Here is a 13711-nt window from a genome sequence, read left to right on the forward strand (position 1 = left end):
TGAACCAGCTGGAACAAAAAATGTAGAAAAGAGTACATTTTGGTGACTTTCACGCAGAATAGTCTTGATGGTTGTTCCCGATCGCGCGGAACACTCCGAGTGCCTGTTCCAGCGGCAGAGATTTTTAAGGAAACTACAACTTATTTCGAAATTTACCCTAATCTCCCTATTTTTCTCTCCCAGCCGCCTGTGGCTTTGATATAACTTCTTCTTCTATTTTCTATATTTTTCTACGCTATTTTTACAGAAGAAACCAGACCCTAGAGTTTTAGACTTGACGATTTGCTACTTGTTAGGGAGAAGGCTCCATCTATCTCGTCTAGAGAAGATTATCCTGAACCCTCTTGCTTCTATTTTATTTTATATGCAGTATATTCAGTTTCAATCTCTGTGTTTTCTTGTTTCATGGCTGAGTAGTCAACTTGCTTAGTCTAGGGTGTTAGGGTGTTAGATCTGTGAGTTAAACATAGATAAGTGAATCCATTGATTGTCTTCATTCATAACTGTTCTTAATGCTTGCATTAACTGGCCGCTTAATGTTAGATCCTAGGTTTAACATGTTCATTAACCGTGTAATAGGTTGCTAGATCTGTTATGAATGAGCATTGCATCCCTAACCAGCGAAAGTAGATGTTATGGTGTTTTGTGAACATATGCTAGATCTGTTATGAATAAGCATATGCTTACACTAGTACCCAGTTGTTACGTGTTCAGACTGACCACAACTATGCTTACACTAGTACCCACTACCCAGTGACCACAACTGCCACGTCGGTGCAGTTGGTCACCGGAAACTGCTCTTATCTGCTGCAGTTGCTCACCGGTAGTTGCAGCCTCAACTCCACCGAACACATTTCCCGTAGCCGCAAAGACAAAGACTCTGGCAACATATTCGATGACGAAAACAAACTGACCTACGCAATTCCCTTTAAAGATAATGTCTATGGGTTTGGTGATGATGGCTTAAGATCCATAACGGCTAACTGCAGAGGTTTTTGCCAGTTCAGATGAAGTAAATGTAGAAAAATCTAAAGAAAAAAGGTAAACTTGAAGATTTGGATTTGAAGTACAAATCTTCACAAAATGGTTATGGGTTTAAAGAAGAAGAGAAAGATGGGGAAGAAAATTGAATACGGAGGAAGAAACGAAGGTGGTGGAAGTAGACGACCATTAAACCACCAGACTTAGTTACTCTCTCTCTCTCTTCTGTATGTCATTTTTTATATTTATTTTCAACATGGGCATTTCGGGAACAGAAAATTCAAAAGGTAAGCATAAAATATTTCTCCAGCAGAAAGTACCTAAATATGTTAAAAGCCCAATAAAAAGTAATCTATAATGTAATGCTATCTAGGAATATTGCCAACTATTTAAGAAAAATCAACATTCCTACCCCACTTAGGTGGAAAGTTTCTAGCGAGAAAGTTTTTCAATGCAAATCTATTCATATTTGTTCTTACTTATTCTAGTTATCTTTTTAGGATTATTTTAGGATCGTGGTCTATTTCTTTGTATATTTACTCTTTTTTACATAAATAATACACACACAAAACAATCCATAACATGATATCAAAGTAGAATCCAAAATAGAGTTGTTCATGTGGTTTTTGGCATGACTTAAAAATTTATGTGTGAAATAGCCGGGAACAACTAGTTCATAAGGGAATAAGTCATTTTCCATTGTTCATGTGGTTTTTGGTATGACATAAAAGTTCATGTGTGAAAAAGCCAGAAACAACTAGTTCATAGGGAATAAGCCATTTTCCCAGTATAGTGAAGGGTGTGGAGTTTTGGATTTGTGACTTAGATTTAGGTTCTTGTGTTAAGGGTTATCTTTGGACAGTTTTTGGCATTGTATGTGATATTCAAAGAGAATGATTCATCATATCCACTTTCTTCATGTACTATATGATACTTTATAAGGTACTAAATCAAATGATCTTAACATTATTACCACAAGTAAAAACTATATAAATGCAAATATATTATTTGTTCTACAAAAGAAAAGTATGATGAACTAAAAGAGTTGGTAAAAAATAAATGCAACAATAAAATAATCTTTCTGAAATGTGCGGTGCAAGTGCCAGTGCAGCAGAGCACATCCTTAAATCAAACAAGTAATAAAAGAGGAATATGAGCTTCAGGAAGGACGTCCACGTCAGCTTGAAAAATCGTCCAATTAGAGAGTTTGGTTTTGCCATGTCACCATCGCTTTTGACTAAAGAAAGTGAAACCGGGTCTTCGCGTGGGCTTTCAAATTACGTTTATGTTGTGTTAAGATGACGAGACCCAATCTCTCTTTTGAACAAAAAGCCCTAACAACCTATCTTCTCTTTCGGTGGTTGTCTTTTCGGTTCACCTATATTCCCCGGCTCTTCGTAATTTTCTTCGATATCATCACGATTCTACATTAACTATCTCATTGAAGCTCTCCCACGACGTTGAATTTTACTACCCCTTTCCTATCTTCCATCGTGAAACCCTAATTTGTTCTGTTCCACTATAAATAGAGATGCTGCAGCAAACTCAGAATCTCCCAACTTCACATGATTCGACCCTTCTGCTTCCTCACAAAGACAACCTGAAACAATGGTTCCATCCCATATTTTTATTACTGATTTGGATCCCGTTCGTTGTTCTCAGGCGATAGTAAGACGTCTTCTGCAGTTCTGTGTAGCTTGGAATGTGAAGCAAAGGAGGAGGAGCTAATGGGAATTGACATGCTTCTGCTTAATGAGAAGGGTAGGCTCATATTTTCTCCTTGATTATGCTTTATCTTTTCTTATTCTTCCATATATACTTAAAGGCGTTTCATGTTTTCACTCTTTAAAATCCAGTTTCCTGCAAGCTTTATCAACTTGCATCAGCTTAACACTTTTAAACACCTTCTGAAAGAAGGCGTCACTTAAGAGATCAGTGGTTTTGATGTTACACGAGTAACACCCACTTCAAGCTATCAGAATCCCCTTGGTCGTTCGCTTGAAAAATCTAACGAAGTTTGTTGAAATCACAACTCCTCCTACTGCAATACCTCTTGAGCTCTTTTTGGTTCCATGACTACGGACATCTCATTGCGTTACCAAATACTACCCTCAGTTGCCAGGTCAATTAGTTTACTTTCATTAACTCAAAAAGTTTGAGATTTAGCATACAACGTTTAACGAACTCAACCACTTGCTTCGTAGGCGTCTTAAGGTTTGTTGGTATGATCAAGTCTACCTTCAGTGACCATGAGCAGAGTGCTCAATGGATTATGGTTGACCTCCAGGGTGACAGGTACGAAACCTATTTCCTTTACACTGTTTTTTTCTTTCTATTCCATCCATTTGTTTTAAATCTGCATCTACACTTCAATACAGCTCGACAATTGTGCGTCTAAGTGTTTTTGACGCACAATCCAACCAACTTCACCAAACGTTGATCACCATATTTGTTCTTACCCATCAGTTACATGTTCAACATTTAGGTATCGTATGGAAATGACATCACAGATGTCACAGAGTTGGCTGTGTTTGATGCAGAAATGTCTAAGTTGACTAATGTGCATGCATCGGAAGTGGGTGACATGATGGTATGTCTACAGATACCCTCATTTTTTTTTTTTTAAAAGGTGTACATAGTATTTGTTATTCAGCAGGGTGCAGGTGTGGGAGGCCAACTCGAAGCTGAGATCCCTCCATTTACCAAGAAATTGTTGGGAAAACATTCAATCTAAAGCTTACTGATATTCCTGGTGGCACATGCGTCTCCTGCAAATGCTCTAATGGACAAAGGTTAAGTGGTGATGAGCCGAGCAACGAAATGGATGGAATCCCCTCAAACCATACATGACACCCCATCTGTTAGAACAACAACAGCTGTACAGCACCACTGAGAGGGGAGTATAACGTTGAAATCTTAACCTAATCCTAAGTCTAAGCTTTTCTATATATTGCCACCAATTCTTTCCAATTGTGCAATATCTCTTTTCCTAAAAATCAGCATCATCAAATATTTCAATTTGTGATCTGAGGATCTTCTAGTTTGTGAATCACGTCCAAACAAGATCAGCCAATGGGAACTCTCCACGTCGTCACGTCTTAGTTCCTTCTGTCCACGTCGATATGTTACACATTATCGTCCATGTGTAACACAACAGCAACAACCCAAACTTCAACATTCTTTGAATATGTCCGAGCCATACTCCAAAGAACCATGTCAATCAACACTCTCTCTGTGTCAATGCACCAGCATGTCAAGCTCCAGATCCCTGAGCTTAAACTCTCGCCCTTTTTATCTGAATATGTCAAATCTCTAGAAATCTGCAAGCATCAACTCACAAACACACAACCAGTGAAGCGCAGAAGCAATATAATTCACTAAACCATCAGTCATAGAACAATATGTGAGTTGCTCAATTCTCAAGCAGGTACAGTGTAAAAGTACCTACAACAGTTCTAGATAATTAATCAATCTTTTACACGATTCTTCCCCTGCTTGTAACCACATAACCATATTCTACTTGGTTGCATATTCTGATAAAACTAACTGGTTCACAAAGAGGATACTTATCTGGAGTCGCATGAGTCGCATGATCATGGAGAAGAATGACACTTATCTGTTGGCTACCATTCAGAGGAATATGGGTGTACCTTATAAGACTCACTCAAAAGATCTTGTTAGTAAGGACATCAATGACTATAAGGACAATTAAGACCCAAATTATTAACTTTATCAAACCAGAGATTTAAATTCATTTAGACACTGAAGTGTAAAAGACATAGCAGGCTGAGTTCGACACATCTGAAGAGAATAGATAAGGACCCCATGATAAATCACCTAGCATGTATATCTGAGATAATTAAATGAATTTACAAAATTGAGTTTGATAAGTTCCATGTGTCAGGAAGATAGATCAGCCGCAACTTTATCACATATTTCATCACAAAAGACGATTAAAGAGATCAACTTGTCAGCGCAAACCTGTAGCTATTTCTCAGCAGAGTAGCTGTCACAAGCTCCTCTGTCCAGCTACTGACCGATTCCACTTTGACTGGGATCATGATCACACCACTTTCAGACAACACGATGGGTATCTTGTGTTCCTACCTCTTCCTCTTCGGTAGTGTTTTGTTCATGTTCTTTTAAGAGGATTAAAGTACATGAATCACCTCTGCCCAATCAAGAGAGTGATCGATGTCAAATACAAAATGTGTTGCATCCTGATTCAAATCGAGTGTCTACCATGTTGGGCCTTATTAAACTTTTTTCTTTTTACAGTGTGTAAGACTTCATGTTCTTTGCAGGACACACTTTAAACTTCTTCTTTTTTTTTTTTAAACCTCAGCATGTGTTACACTCATCCTCTCCCGTGTTACTTCGTTCAATCCAGACAGTGATCAACACGAGAACCAAAATGTGTTGCATCCTGTTCCGAGATGAGTGCATTTCTTTAGTGAACTGCTATGATCAGACCCAGTCATTGTAGTTTATGTTATTAACATGGACAAAACTTGCTGACAAGAGGTTTTAGTTGGTGTGACTCAATATGTGATTTCAGATATACACATGACCTTCTCTCAAAGACAAAACATGTTAGAGATCAGAAATTCCAAAAACTTTTCGCATACACAAAAAGTCATTGAATTCAGGTAGTTTGGTAACTGTGTCAACTAGTTTATTCTCAGATGCAACATGTTCAATGACAACAAGTTTTTCCTCGATCAATTCTCTAACAGGATGATGTCTAATTTCTACTTGCTTTGTCAATGAAATTAAACAGGATTCTCGATTATGCAAATGTTATTCAAGTTATTGCAGTGAACATCAAAAGGATCAAAAAGACTACCATACTCAACGTGTGTCGATCTCTTTACCAATATATGGGTCCACAACTTTCTCAAGGCTGTGTATTCTATTTCAGCAAGACAACATGACGCCTTTTGACACATCTTCAAGTTGTTCTCATCCCAGTAACACATCCAATTGACATCATAAGTTCCTGCCATCATCATGTTAGTGTCAAAAGAATAATGTAACTTGAGCTTAAGGATACCTTTCACATGGTTGCAAGCTATCTAGTAACCTGCATATTACACTTAAGAACACCAAAACGCATCAAATAGACCAAAACATTAATTAAAACCGCCCATTTAATTGCTCCAAAACGAGTTTAAAACCGTTAAAAATACGGAATATCAGACAGATTCTCTGTTTTAGCAACGATGGCTTTAGGGATGATTGATCTCATCTGATTCACATGCCCAATCAGTTTTGTACCAGTTTTCTTCTTGTTACAACCTCCATAAACCGTGACTCTTTGATCACCACGACCTGAAGTTCCCTTTTCCCTTTTCATCCTTTTCAAGGTAACTTTGACACAAATTGCATACACAATCTGCAGTATGTTCCTCTCTACACAGGTGTGACAAACCATGTTTGAGATTTACCTTCTGACTAGCTTGATTTATGATCTCTGGTTCTTTGACCTCAATGCGTGCGAAGTTACATATAACTTCTTCGACAGGTTCTGCAACAGGCTTATGTGACACATTTGTTTCAAGGTGTAACTTATGACGCGTATGTCTTCTGAATTTAGGATAAAGATCTCTTTTAGCAATCCACACACATCCATACTTCTTGGGCTCTATGAAGCACAAATTCAGCCTCCATGCTCTTTCAACGTGATTTCTACGAGCATAACTGTAAGCAACACTATCTCCGATCTTACCACAAAAGTGACAGTCATTCCTTCGCTTAGTAGCAACTTTTCTGTCTTGTATCTTTGGAGTCATAGTGTTTGCTTGTGATTCATCCTTTAGTTCAGCTGAATCAACTGGGATTAATCGCTTTAAAACCTTGGTAACTTCATTCTTTTCAACTGCCTGAGAACTAGTTCCATGATGACCTCGCTTTCCTCTTAACAAGCCTCCATTCCTACAAACTGTGTTTTGATTCTCTTTAGACTCTGTCACTGATCCTGATTTTTCTTCAGCTTTTGGTTTGTCAACTTTTTTTGTCCTGCAGCTTTTGGTGTGTCATCTGATTTTACTCCAGCTTTTATGAACATCATCCCTTCAGCCTTGTCATAATCTTGTGAAGTTGATCCTTTATAACTCAAACCCCAATTAATTTTTGGAGACTGCCCCATTGACAAGATATGATCCAGACTTGCTGATCCAGTGTTCAACATTCTTACTTTCTTGTAGTTCTCAGTAAATTGTCTTTCCAGAAGTTGACTCTTCTCATGTTCTTGATTCAGCAGCTGTTTCATTTGATGAAACTTTATTCCAGACTCTTGTTGAACTTGGTTTTGCTCTGCAATCACTATGTTGAGAGACTGAATCTCGTCTTTACCATCATTCTCTGCTATCTTCGATGTTGTCTCAGCTTTTGTAGCAGGTTATTCTAGCTCCATAATGTTGACTTGCTTTCACATGGCTGTATCTTTGATGAGTTGCAGGTTTTCATGACTGAGCTCTGCAAATTTCTTGAATAATGTTGTATATTCAGACTTGAGATCAGCAGTCACATCTTCTCCTTCACTCTCTGAATCTGAATTTGAATTTGAGTCTGAACTAGAATGATGATCAACCATTGTATCTTGACCAGCGAGAGCAACAAAGTTGTTTAACAAAACTTCTTCATCACTCTCACTTTCTGATTCAGTGTCACTAAAACATAAGAGAGACTTGTCTTTCTTCAGATTATTAGGACAATCACTCTTTGTGTCCAAATCCCTTGCATCCAATACACTTGAGCTCTTTTCGTTTTGCTAAGGGGCATTTGTTACGAAGATGACCAAAGCCTTCACACTCTTGACACTGTAAATTCTTCTCCCTATTTTCCACCTTTCTCAATCTATTTGAGCATTTTGTTGAAGTTCCTAGCCATAAGACTCAGATTGTCTTCTAACCTTTTAACATCATCTTCTTCTTTAGACTCAGTCAAGAACATTATTCCCTTTGAATCTTTTAATAACTCATCAGCTTCTTCCAGATCATGTGCTTTCGGAATCCCAGCCAGTTGATCAAACTTCATATCATCAATGTTCATGGCAATCTGAAGGACTGCCTTGTAAGCTTCAAACCGTGGAGGCAAGCATCTTAACAACTTCTTAACGAGCTTCTTTTCTTTATATTTCTTACCAAGAACAGTAGCTTCATTAGCAATTGAACTTAACTTAAACACAAAGCTAGCAATGGACTCGTCATCTTCCATTCGTAGGTTCTCAAACCTTGAAGCTAAATGATCAATCCTTTTTCTTCTTACACTTGTGTCACCTTCAAAGTGATTAACCAGCACATCCCATGCCTCCTTTGCTGATTCACAGCCCTGGATAATTTTGAATTGGTCAAGTTCAACAGCTAAGAATATCATAGTAAGTGCTTTAGAGTGGAACTTTGATGCGGCTTTTTCAGATTTTGTCCATCTCTCCTTCGGTTTGGGAGCATATGTTTTATCTTCCATGGGCATAGTAGGTGCCGAACAGCCTACTTCAACAACAGTCTTCATCTATTCCGCGAATGATATGTCTCATATGTGCTTTCCAATGGCCAAAACTCCCTTCATCCAGCATGTAGAGACTCGGTAGGGTGATGAATTCTTCCATGGTTTCAAGACTTCTTCCGCAGGACCTCAACCTGTATGTTAATACGCAATCCAACGAGGTGACCCGCTCTGATACCAAATGAAAAGTCTTCAGCAGGTGAAACCAATAAGAACACAAAGGATTCAAGACCAACTGTATCTTTATTAAGAATCACTTAAACAATCTCTTACAAAGACTTGTCTAATCCGAATTACAAAACGCCACACGCGACTTGTCACGGACCAATTCTTAATCTACCCTTTGCGTGAACCAACCCCTGTTGATTACGTTTACAAATCACTCACTTCCTGAAACCCCAAAACCCCTGTTTGTGTTTCTGTGAGAATATAACGTTGAAAGCTTGACCTAATCCTAAGTCTAAGCTTTCCTATATATTGCCACCAATTCTTTCCAATTGTGCAATATCTCTTTTCCTAAAAATCAGCATCACCAAATATTCCAATTTGTGATCCGAGGATTTTCTAGTTTGTGAATCACGTCCAAACAAGATCAGCCAATGGGAACTCTCCACGTCATCACGTCTTAGTTCCTTCTGTCCACGTCGATGTGTTACACATTATCGTCCATGTGTAACACAACAGCAACACGCCAAGTTTCAACATTCTTTGAATATGTCCGAGCCATACTCCAAAGAACCATGTCAATCAACACTCTCTCTGTGTCAACGCATCAGCATGTCAAGCTCCAGATCCCTGAGCTTACAGCATGGCATGAACTTAAGAGGACTTGCTAATTTAGCTCCTATCTTCCAAAATTCGAAGCATTCCCGCAGAAGAAATGAGAGTTAATGCAAGATTCAAGGTTCCATATAAGGCTCTACCGAAGGAATCATCACAGAGAGAAACAAAGAAACAGAGAAAAAGAAGAAAAATGAGAAGAGTGTCTTAGTCTTTGAGAGTTGTAGCCAAACCACGGTTCCAAAGGCTCGGCCCACAACATTAAACCCGTTTTCCACCATGCCTCTACCAGAAAATCATCATGAAAAAGAAGAAGAAGAAGAAGAAGAAGAAGAAGAAGAAGAAGAGGTGAAGCTGGAGTTCGTTCCTTTCCCTGACCACATCCCAGGCGGCCTTGTTCTCGAGAAGAAAAAGACCAAGATTGAAACATCAACCGGGAAAAACAGAGACAAGTCTAACGAGGGAACTAACTTCAGCGGATAACAAGACTTTGGCGGTGGTTGTAGCGGATTTCCAGGATGCGGAGATGGAAAGGCGACTGGGGGTGGTGGTTGTAGCGGATACCCAGGTTGCTGCCGTTGCGGTTGCCCCAGGTGTAGCGGTGGTTGCGATTTATGCTTCGGTTGTGATGGGTGCAAGTATGAAGAATAATTTAATAATTGTCTGTGTTATGTTGAAGTTTATGCTTATGATGTAGTAATGTTTAAACTGTTGTTGTTTTGTCTTAATTTTAAAATGTGTCTGTTCTTTCAGTGTTCTTATGGTGTGAAATATCAGGAAGTAATGTTTAATATAAAATTAATTTTCAGTTTTGTTATTCTTACTAATATATGAAACTTACTAAAAATCTAGATATTAGTACTTCTTGAAATTCTCTTTCTAATTAAACACCAAACAAAAGTCTCCTAATATTAGTTTTAAAAATGAAATTTATTACTAGGCTTCATACTTTACAACTACTTTGCTTAAACCGAAGCCCACTCAATGATAGTTGGGTTGCGCGCGAATGGAAAAAAGAAGAAGGATAGAAAAGGTTTCCTTTTATGGGATTTCACATCTCAAGTTGACTGATGGAAATCGAAGAAAAGCTATTTACGGAAATTTCCCACAAGTCAAAGCTCTCTATGGTCTTTATATGAGAAAGAAGAGAAATTGGGGTTCTTTTGGATCTCTGAAAGACAATGGCTATGTTTTTGAACCGAATCTTGAAGCTGCATGTAAGGAACCCAAATTACATTTCTTTGATTCTTCCTACTCTTACGTGTTTTGAAAGCTCAAGTTTCAAGACCTACGCCTACGTAACCAGCCTAAGATTTCAGAGGCGTGGTGGGAGATGTTGGACAAATGTTTCATGAGCAACCACTTAGGATATCTCCAACCCCACTCTATTTTTCGGGCTTTTTGCAAGATTGACTCAAAATTCAAAGTCAAACCTAAAACTAACTCATGTTTTTTTTTTCTTTTGTCCTATTCACCCCACAAGTTCATATAATTCACGAAAATGCCATCAAATTTTTTTTTTTCCGAAAATGACATTTTTACTCTCTCACCTTTTTTATGGTTTATAGAGCCATTCAAGCATACTATTCTTGGTGGGTTACTTTCGTTTGAGATTCTAGGTGGTTGGAGAAGACTCTGTGTGCTAAGGAAGTCATCTCACTAGTTTAAGGTATGAAATTGAAATTTTTTCCAGATCTGTTCGTGTAGAAGACTTACCCGCAAGTAGTCTGGCTCTAGAAGACTTACGGGTAAGTCCTCTGGTCAAACGGACGACTTACTTTTAAGTCGTCATCTTTGTTTGTTAAAAAAAATCTAGAGAATACCTTAGACGACTTACTGATAAGTCGTCTAGGATAAACAGGTTAGTTTTGCATTTGACCGAATAGTGTCGGATATTTGACTTTTCCTGGACGACTTACCAGTAAGTCGTCTCCGGGAAAACAAAAATTTCAATATTTTATTAAAGCTGGATGACTTATCTGTAAGTCGTCTCAGGTTACTTTTGCAATTGGAAAATAAAACTTAAATATTTAACTTTTTCCAGACGACTTATGCGGAAGTCGTCAAGTAAGACGACTTATTTGAAAGTCGTCCAGGATAAGCAAAGTCGTCCAGATTTATTTCCTAGATTATGGTCAAACCGTCTTATCTCGGACGACTTTCTCGTAAGTCGTCTGCCTGGACGACTTTCAAGTAAGTCCTCTGGGTAAAGTTAAATATTTAAGTTTCTTTTTCGAATTGCAAACTAACTTGAGAAGACTTACAAATAAGTCATCTAACTTTAATAAAATATTGTAATTTTTGTTTTCCCGGAGACAATTTACTGGTAAATCGTCCAGAAAAAGTCAAATATTTGACACAATTCGGTCGAATGCAAAACTAACCCGTTTATCCTAGATAGGGTTTTCTTTTTAACAAACAAAGCTGGACGACTTACTTGTAAGTCGTCTTATTTAACATTCAATTGCAAAAATGACCTGTTTGGACGACTTACTGGTATGTCGTCTGCGTCAATGTTTAGTAAACTTTCATTTTCTCTATGTTTACTAATGTGTTTTATTTTGAATTTTTGTAGATGATGCGTCAGTTACATGCAGTGCATGGAGAATGGTTGTTGAAAGATTGTCGTTGGGATTTTGTGGTTGATAATGTCAAAGGAGCGAGAACCATTTTTTTTGGAGAAGGTTCGACACATGCTGAACTTTTTGCAATGGCTCAAGAAGATTATAATCTGGACATGAGCACAGAAGCTGTGGAGATAACCTACTCATTACCAGCAGAAATGATGCAGGCTCCAGACACCCCTCCTATTCATGTTAAAAGTGATATACAAGTTTGAAACTTGCTCGAGATAACCAAAACGCATGGAGTACGGCTTTGTGTATCAAGCCGTAGCAAGGTGGAAACGGTTTCAGATTCCAGGGAAGAAGATGATGAAGCTGATGAAGCTGATGAATGTTTTGAAGATGATGATGATGATTTGGTTGAAGAAGAAAATCATGATGGGGAGGAGGATGATGGGGAGGAGGACGATGGGAAGGAGGATGCTGGTATCTCTATTGTTGCTGAAGCGGACGAGAATGGTGAGGATTACAGTGTTTATGGAAAGGTTGAAGATGAGGATGAGGAAGATGATGATATGTGTTTTGAAGATATCGAAAAGATTGAAGGAGGAAGATCGAATGGTAATAGTATCTATGTCAACCAGAGTTTTGTTAGCAAAGATGCACTGCATTTAGAGATGCGGTTGACAGCAGTGAGGTTTAGGTTCTCCTTCAGAATATACAAGTCAACGAAAACTCTCCTTGTGACAACATGTCCGGTTAGTGGTTGTCAATGGAAGATCAGAGCGAGTGTGAAACATGGAACAAACACGGTTTGGGTAACAAAGTATGTAGAAAAACATACATGCTCAATGGAAGACCGACTCACTCAGCGGAGACACTGTACTCCGAAGTATGTTGGTAGGCTTTTCATTGATCGTGTTGGAATCATTGATGGGTTGAATCCGCAGCATATCACTGATGCAATGAAGAACATGTTTGGCATGACGCTTGATTACACCACTTCATACAGAGCACTTTTATATGCACAAACATTGGTGAGAGGATCAGCAAAAGATGGGCATTCGCGTCTGCATCATATCTCGAACAAATCTCCTTAGCAAATCCTGATTCTATCACAACTATAGAACTTGATTCTATCAATAGATTTAAGTATCTATTTCTCTCTTTTGGAGCTTCTATCAAAGGTTTTAAGTATCAGAGAAGGGTCATTGTGGTGGATGGGACTCACATAAGTCGGAAGTATGGAGGTGTTATATTAGTTGCAGCCGCACAAGATGGAAATTTTCAGATATTTCCATTGGCTTTTGGGATCGTAGATGCTGAAGATGAACCTTCTGGGCAACCCGAGGAATATGTTATTATCACCTTCAAGATAATATTGTCAAAAAGTATAAAGGGAAACATCTCTTGTACTTGGTGAAATGTGCTGCTTATGCTCATACGGTTTCATATTTTGACCGGTACATGGCTGTGATACGGAGTGCAAACCCGGACCTTGCAACGTATTTGGAGAATGCCGACGTCAACCTATGGTCAAGGGTTTATTGTCAGGGGGACATGTACAACATAAAGACAAGCAACATCGTTGAATCTATTAATTCCGCTCCGAAGCTAGCTAGAGGATTTCCGGTTCAGTTCTTGTTGGAGTTCATAAGGGAGAAGCTAGGAAAGTGGTTTTGGAAAAGGAGAGAAGATGCTTTTAGTCTCCCAACTCAACATAGTCGAGGTGTTGAATACTTGCTTGCTGTTCGATCGGAGATAGCGGATACGATGACGGTACAACCAATTGATGGATGGCGATTCTTTGTAAAAGGTGGCAAAATAGACTGTGTGGTTGAATTGGAACATGGAAAGTGTGATTGTAGTGTCTATGCAGT

General features: G+C 38.5%; 1 pseudogene; it reads left to right on the forward strand.

The window, feature by feature from the left end:
- Window positions 1-9793: 9793 nt before the first annotated feature.
- LOC106323370 overlaps window positions 9794-13711 on the forward strand; it is a 10271-nt pseudogene continuing 6353 nt past the window's right edge.

This window comes from Brassica oleracea, chromosome C2 (genome assembly GCF_000695525.1).
Source record: "Brassica oleracea var. oleracea cultivar TO1000 chromosome C2, BOL, whole genome shotgun sequence".
NCBI lineage: Eukaryota > Viridiplantae > Streptophyta > Magnoliopsida > Brassicales > Brassicaceae > Brassica > Brassica oleracea.